Here is an 8,416-nt window from a genome sequence, read left to right on the forward strand (position 1 = left end):
TGGACCAGATAATAGAGAGGAGTGCTGCACACCTTAAAAAGAGAAAAATGATACAATTACCAGTGCTCCAATGTTAGAACGAAAGCCTGCAGTCAGTCCTGAGTACATAGAGGAAGGAACAGAGGGCACAGCGGATTCTGCAAATTCAAACTCATTTATTGAGCCAATGGCATGCCATTGTCACTTGAAAAAGACCTCCACGGTCGAAACGTTGTGTTGGCTCAATAAATGAGTTTGAATTTGCAGAATCCGCTGTGCCCTCTGTTCCTTCCTCCTTGTACTGTGGACTACATCAACCCTAACACATGAGTAGCATACATTGTGCGAAGGAGCTACCTCTTTTAGTCCTGTCATAGATGACAACTTACCAAAGTCATCCACGTTAGGTTGTCCTAGTTTATAGAAACTTCCCTTCACAGGACAAACTGATGATCTAATGACTGTAGAAGCGGGTACTGACGATCTCTTCTCTGAACCATTTATTATGGAAGTTTATAAAACGCTATTTATCAATGCCTCTCAGGCTTGTAATTTGTTTAATTGTATTTTATGTGTTAACATTGGTAATCTTTTGGGTTCTAGCCTACGTCTTTTGTCAGACTTTATGCATGTAGCAAATTTAGCTCCTGAGACACTGTTTAAAATTGTCACAAGAACTTCTGATTATGGTGCGAGGTGAAGAATGCCTGCAGTGATAACTCTCTGATGTGATTGCCTAACACAATCACATACATAAACGCACTCTATTGTAAGAAAAATAAATATAATAACCTCCCTTCATAGACTAATTCCTCAGCCATCACAGCACAGAGCTGCCTCAACTGGCAGGAGATGAAAAGGCTGGGTGGCAACCTGCATGGGGGCCCTGAGACAGAGGGGCAAGTAAAGAAGAGTGGTATGAGAGTACATGCAGGGAAGGCAGGAGAAGTAACAGGCATAGCCATAGAAAGAAGCAGAGGGAGCTGATGTAACAGAGGGCGCAGAGATGTGGAGCAAGTAAGCAGGTCTGATCCAGCACGAATAGCTGGAGGAGGGGAGAATAATACTGAGGGGTGAGCACAGTAATGGGAAGGCATAGATCCTGAAGGCTGGGAGGACAAACCTGGAACAGATTCCTTGCACAAACAAAATAAATGGGGGGGGAAACTTAAGCAATTTTGCGGCAAAAATACATTAAGATGGTCAGAGAAGTAATTAAGGAGGTTCAGGACCAGGTTTGCACAAATAAAAACAAAACTTATTCAAACTGAACAAACCCTAAATATAGTCAAGATCTGGACTACCTTCAAAAACATGTAGAAAATGACAATATCTGTTCCCAAAAATAGATGGGTTTAAAAATAGGTCAAGAGGAAATATTTTAAGGATAGTCTGTGTACTGGGAAGAGTGACACTGAAAAATGTATTACATTTTGTCACGGTTAGAGATGGATGGAGCAGTCCAAATCCGTTCTCCAGATTGTTTTGACCAAAATCCATCTGAATGGAGAGGCGCTTTCAAATGTAGTAATCTCTGAGGTTGTCTATATATCCCCTCAAACGTCCCTCTAAATAAATTAGGGCGGTTGAAAAGGAACACTCCTGAGGTACCTGGCTGGGAGATATGCTAATCGCTATGCAAAGTAAATTTAAATGAGCCCCGTCCTACACTTCCTTAAAGGATTTGTGTGTGTGTGTGTGTGTGTGTGTGTGTGTGTGTGTGTGTGTGTGTGTGCGTGCGTGCGTACACACACACACACGTGCGAGTGTGGATTTTTATCAATCCGGCAATGGATTTCAAATTGCTGTCTTTGGGGGAAAAAAAAAATGGATTGGCGTTTTTGAGACTGATCTGTGGACCAAAGGAACCAGCTTTGTGACGCGTCTACAATCTCCTGCAGCCAAGTTCACAAACAGCTTGGGCTGCAGGCGTGCGCGCAGGCAGTATACTAGTATTGGATCACTGTTTATTTTGTTTGCTGGCATCTGGTAATATGTTTTTTTCTGGTGCACAAAGGCAATCCATTTGAGGGGCATTCATCCACCTCTTTGCTACCTCCCGTCCCTCTTTCCCCCCCTTCCCCTCCCTTTTTTCCTTCTCCCATTTGCTTTTCCCCATTGTCATCCACTCCTACCTACCAGTATTATGTATTATTTATTCATTCCCATTTTAAATGTTGCCCAGGAATCAGGGATCCCCATAACCAAACTCAAGGGGGGTACTGATGAATCTCCCCTGCTGATCAATACTACCAAGTGACCCCCCCCTGACCCAGAGAATAACCTTAAGCCCCCCATGTCCTCCTAAGCCCCTCAATTCTGCCATCTCTGCCTGACCTTGATCCCTCATTTAGCTAGGGGGTGGGAGGCGCTACGTTGACCTCTTCCTGGGCCTGCTGGAGCTCCCTGGGGATAGGTGATCATGAGGCAGGGGCCTGCTCCGGCTCCTCCAGGTCCTGGAAGGCCCTGCTACCAGTGGGTGTGCAGCTCATTGATCTGAAAGGGGAACCACCTCCTCTGATGCCGGAATTTCCCTCCCCTCTTCCCCCTCCCCCAACAGCAGCAGACACAGCAAAGCGTGCAGCTGGAACATCAATCACTCCACGGTGCCGGCCAGACCTGCAGTGCGTTTCATGTCACTGCGCTGGGGCGTGCTCCTCCCCTGGCCTCTTTGGAGCCATTTCTCTTCAGCTGCCATAGCTCCACAGCCCCTACGTGCACCATGATGTTGGCCGCCAGCTAGGGTGACATGACTTTTTCAAAAGTAAAAACCGGGACACATCTTAAAAAGTATAACACAAATTACATCACTTAAAAATAAATATGCTATCTGAATAATAGTGTCCCCATTTATGCTGTATTATTAATCTCTCTCCCCGCCACATCAGTACCCCTCTTCCACCGTCTCACTCTCCTCCCCCAGTCTCGCAGTATTTCTCAATCCCTCTCCAGTGTCTCTCTATCCCTCCCCTCAGTGTCTCTTCCTCCCTAGGGTGACCAGATTTTTGAAAATGAAAAACCGGGACACTTTTTTTTAACATATATAACAGTTTATTTATGAGAGAGAGGAGAGAGAGAGAGAGGAGAGAGGGGAGAGAGAGGAGAGAGAGAGAGAGAGGAGAGAGAGAGGAGAGAGAGAGGAGAGAGAGAGGGGAGAGAGAGGAGAGAGAGAGGAGAGAGAGAGAGGAGAGAGAGAATGAATAATCGAACAAAAAAAAAAAACCCAGATGTGAATGATTCTGAACCCATTAACCAGTGTCAGGATGCCCCCTCTTCACAATTTCTAAAAGCAGCAATCCCGCCTGGGATCTTACCTGATCCGCAGTCCCTCAAGGTACTATACTGGAGGGGAGGTGTTCCTTACCTGTCTTCCGATGTCTCCCGCGTGAAATTTGAGTCAGATCTGGAAGAAAGCAGAGTAGGTTAACTTCGGTGTAGGTATACGGCAGTTAAGATGAGACGGAGGGAGGGCGAGGGAGGGAGGGAGACAGGCAGGGAGGGAGCATGAGGGAGGGAGACAGGGCGAGGGAGGGTGAGACAGGAAGGGTGAGGGAGGGTGAGACAGGGTGGGAGGGAAGGAGGGAGACAGGGTGGGAGGGAAGGAGGGAGACAGGGTGGGAGGGAAGAAGGGAGACAGGGTTGGAGGGAGGGAGGGAGACCGGGAGGGAGGGAGACATTAGGGAGACTGGGAGGGAGGGAGGGAGACAGGGTGGTAGGGAGGGAGGGAGACAGGGAGGGAGGGAGACAGGGTGGGAGGGAGATATTGGGAGACAGGGTGGGAGGGAGGGAGGGAGACAGGGTGGGGTTGACAGGGTGGGAGGGAGGGATGGAGATGGTGGGAGGGAGGGAGACGGAGTGAGACGGAGGGAGGGAGGGAGACGGGGTGAGACAGGGAGGGAGGGAGGGAGACGGGGTGAGACAGGGAGGGGGTGAGATAGGGAGGGAGACGGAGGGAGGGAGGGAGACGGGGTAAGACGGAGGGAGGGAGACGGTGAGACAGGTAGGGAGACAGGGAGGGAGACAGGGAGGGAGACAGGGTGAGAGGGAAGGAGGGAGACAGGGTGGGAGGGAAGGAGGGAGACAGGGTGGGAGGGAATGAGGGAGACAGGGTGGGAGGGAAGGAGGGAGACAGGGTGGGAGGGAGACAGGGTGGGAGGGAAGGTGGGAGACAGGGTGGGAGGGAAGGAGGGAGACAGGGTGGGAGGGAAGGAGGGAGACAGGGTGGGGGAGAGGGAGGGAGAGACACACACACACACACACAATGATACGCACACACCCCCACTGATACACACACACACTGATACTGTTACACACACACACTGATACTGATACACCCCCCCCCCCCACTGATACACACACCCCCCCCACTGATACACACACCCCCCACTGATACACACACCCCCCCCACTGATACACACACCCCCCCCACTGATACACACACACACCCCACTGATACACACACACCCCCACTGATACACACACACCCCCACTGATACACACACACCCCCACTGATACACACCCCCACTGATACACCCCCCCACTGATACACACACACACACACACCCCCACTGATACACACACACCCCCCCACTGATACACACACACCCCCCCACTGATACACATACACACACCCACTGATACACACACACACCCCCACTGATACACACACACACACACACACACACACCCCCACTGATGCACACACACACACACACACACACCCTGATACACACACACACACACACACACACACACACACACACACACACACACACACACACACACACACACACACACACACACTGATACACACACACACTGATACACACACACACACACTGATACACACACACCCACTGATACACACACACACCCACTGATATACACAACACACCCCCACTGATACACATACACACACACACACACACTGATACACACACACACACACACACACACACACACACACACACACACACACACACACACACACTGATACACACACACTGATACACACACACTGATACACCCCGCCTCCCCCTGCACCGCCCGCCAGCCCCTGCACCACCCGCGACCGCGCAGCAACCACTGCCCGCCCCCGAGCCCACACCAAGGGGACGGGGGGAAGTGAGCGCCGGGGGGCAAAGCTGTGTGCGCCGGGGGGGGCAAAGCTGTGTGCGCCGGGGGGGCAAAGCTGTGAGCGCTGGGGCGGGCAAAGCTGGGAGCGCTGGCGGGGGCAAAGCTGGGAGCGCTGGGGGGGCAATAGTGGGAGCGCCGGGGGGGCAATGGTGGGAGCGCCGGGGGGGGGGCAATAGTGGGAGCGCCGGGGGGGCAATAGTGGGAGCGCCGGGGGGGCAATAGTGGGAGCGCCGCAGGGGGGGAAAGGTGGGAGCGCCGGGGGGGGGGCAATGCTGGGAGCGCCGGGGGGGCAAAGGTACAAGGTGGTACAAAGGCAGGCGCACCCCCGCTACCACCCCGCTACCACCTCCTATTACCCCCCCCTGGCTGGGACCGGGGTGCGGGAAGACACGTGTGCTCACGTGTGCTCAGCACAAAGCGGAAGTCCCACCCCCGGCTTCCTCTGACCTGCCTGCAACCAATCCCCTGCGGGCCGGCCGGCATTCTAAGTCCCGCCCCCGGCATCATCATTCATCCAATCCCCTGCGGGCCGGCCGGCATTCTAAGTCCCGCCCCCGGCATCATCATTCATCCAATCCCCTGCGGGCCGGCCGGCATTCTAAGTCCCGCCCCCGGCATCATCATTCATCCAATCCCCTGTGGGCCGGCCGGCATTCTAAGTCCCGCCCCCGGCATTCTCCTTGATTCAGTCCCACCGGCAGCATTCACACACACACACACATAGAAAATACTCACCGCCGCTGCCCTGCAATACCGGGACCAGGGCCAAAAACCGGGACGACTTAAAACCGGGACAGGACACAAAAAACCGGGACTGTCCCGGTAAAACCGGTACGAATGGTCACCCTATCCCTCCCCCCACTCTCCCTCTGCCTCCCCCCAGTGTCTCACCCCCCCAGTGTTTCTCTCCCTCCCCCAGTCTCCCACCTGCCATTATGTGTCTCTTCCTCCCCCAGTGTCTCTCTTTTTCCATCCCCCCTATGTCTCTCTCTTTCCTTTCAGCCAGTGTGTGTGTGTGTGTCTCTCTTCCCTCCAGTGTTTCTCTCACCTTCCCCCAGGGTGTTTCCCCTTCCCCCCAGTGTCTTTCTCTCCCCCTGCCCCCAATATGTCTCTCACCCCCATGTAACACTTTCACCCCCCTCCCACATCTCCATGTCTCTCACAAACCTCTCCATGTCTCACTTTCACAAACCTCTCCATGTCTCTCTTTCACCCACCTCTCCATGTCTCTCTTTCACCCCCTCCCACCTCTCCATGTCTCTTTCACCCCCTTCCCATGTATCTCTTTGACCCCCCTCCCACCTCTCCATGACTCTTTGACCCTCCTCCCACCTCTCCATGTATCTCTTTCACCCCCTCCCACCTCTCCATGTCTCTCACCCCCTCCCACCTCTCCATGTCTCTGTCACCCCCTCCCACCTCTCCATGTCTCTCTGTCACCCCCTCCCACCTCTCCATGTCTCTTTCACCCCCTCCCCATGTCTCTCTTTGACCCCCGCCCCCTCTCCATGTCTCGCTTTGACCCCCCCTACCCCCTCTCCATGTCTCTCTTTGACCCCCCTCTCCATGACACACACACACTCACACACTGACACACTCACACACTCACACACACACACACACTCACCTTATCACGCTGCATTCAGCAAGGCAAAGCCTGTGCTGCATGAGCTGTGCAGCACAGCGCCATCTAATGGCTAAAGGAAAAATTGCAGCTACCGACTGCTTTTCTCTCTGCTTCTGGCAAAATCGCCCCCACCGCCTGTGCCCCCCTAAACAATCTTATGCCCCCCAGTTTGCGCACTGCTGCCTTAACTAAGAGAAACTCCTTGATGTCCCCACTCTGGGGCAATCCAGACTTTGCTCCGGGCGTGTCCAGTGGTGACTTTTCAATCTGGAAACAAAGAGGCTATTATAGATTTAGAGATCTGGTAGGTAACAAAAATATTAAATCATTTGAACAAATTAGATCAGACAAAGTTATCCCTCACACTGAATTTTTTAGATACCTCCAGATCAGAGCATATTACAACAAACATTCCCCCCAGCCCCCCATTGACCACATTTGAGAAGCTCTGTCTCGCCGAAGCTGACACACGGGGACTTACATCGCAGATGTGTAGGGAAGTAATCGGTTCTGGCGCTGTACAACAACAGCAATTATCATATAGGACACAATGGGAGACAGACTTAGGAGAGGAAGAGTACTGGAAGAGGACTGGACAGCTATAACTACGGCTGCAGGCAAGAGCTCCATCTGCACAACATTAAAGGAGAACGCATATAAAGTTCTGATGAGGTGGTATCTCTCCTCACTGAAATGATCAAGGTTTGTGCCGGGATGCTCCCCGCTGTGCCCTTGACAGTGTGGAGTATCGGCCGACCTGTTACACATGCTGTGGTGTTGTCCTCGGATCGCTCCGATCTGGGAGAAGATTAGAAATTGGATTCAGAGGTTTTTTGACCTCTCAATTCCCCCGGATTCGTGGCTGTTCCTCTTAAACAGACCGCTGCCAGGTCTCTCCAAAGCTGGCAATAAATTGATCGCTCATTTCGCAACAGCAACGAGGTGCGAGATCGCAGCATTGTGGAAACAACCCGAAATTCCATCTATCCCCAAGATTCGGAACAGAATTTGGTATGTGTGCCAGCCAGATGGAAAAATTAACACGTTTGGTTAATGACACTGGCGTCAATTTTCTAAAAGTCTGATCGCCATGGCTGGCCCAGACAGATATCCCAGGGGTTGAGATAAACACGATTTGGCAATGATCATTAGAAATGCGTTCTCATTTAACTAGTGAGGTTGATCCTTATCCATATCTTTGGCAGCTATCACATGAAAGAGTCCGTCCAGAAGATAGCGAGAGCCTAATCAAGCCCAGGATATCCGACGCCCGGACTTGGGGTGTTCGGAGAAGATCCTACTAAGCAAAGAGATGGGTGGCGGCGGGATGGCCCCACACCCCTCCCCACCCCCTTTATTTCCTTTTTTACTATACTTTTGTATCTGTTTTATTGTTCTTGCACAATGTGTAAGCCAAAAGATTTTGAAATGGTTGTTAACAATGTCACCTACGATAGTCCTATGGTCAGAGGTTTTAGTCTTGCACACCTTAAATGCTCTAATATTAGCAATATACGGGCGTTTAAAGTGCCGGTGCTCCGTGGTTCAGGAAAAAACCTGTCTGGTGTATTCTCAGGATACATGTAAGTAAGTAGAGGATCCAGGGTACTTCGGATTTGCAAACAAAGAATTTATTCTCTTAGTGGCACACACAACGTTTCGAACTTCAATCA

The sequence above is a fragment of the Ascaphus truei genome, chromosome 1, assembly GCF_040206685.1.
Source record: "Ascaphus truei isolate aAscTru1 chromosome 1, aAscTru1.hap1, whole genome shotgun sequence".
NCBI classification, from domain to species: Eukaryota; Metazoa; Chordata; class Amphibia; order Anura; family Ascaphidae; genus Ascaphus; species Ascaphus truei.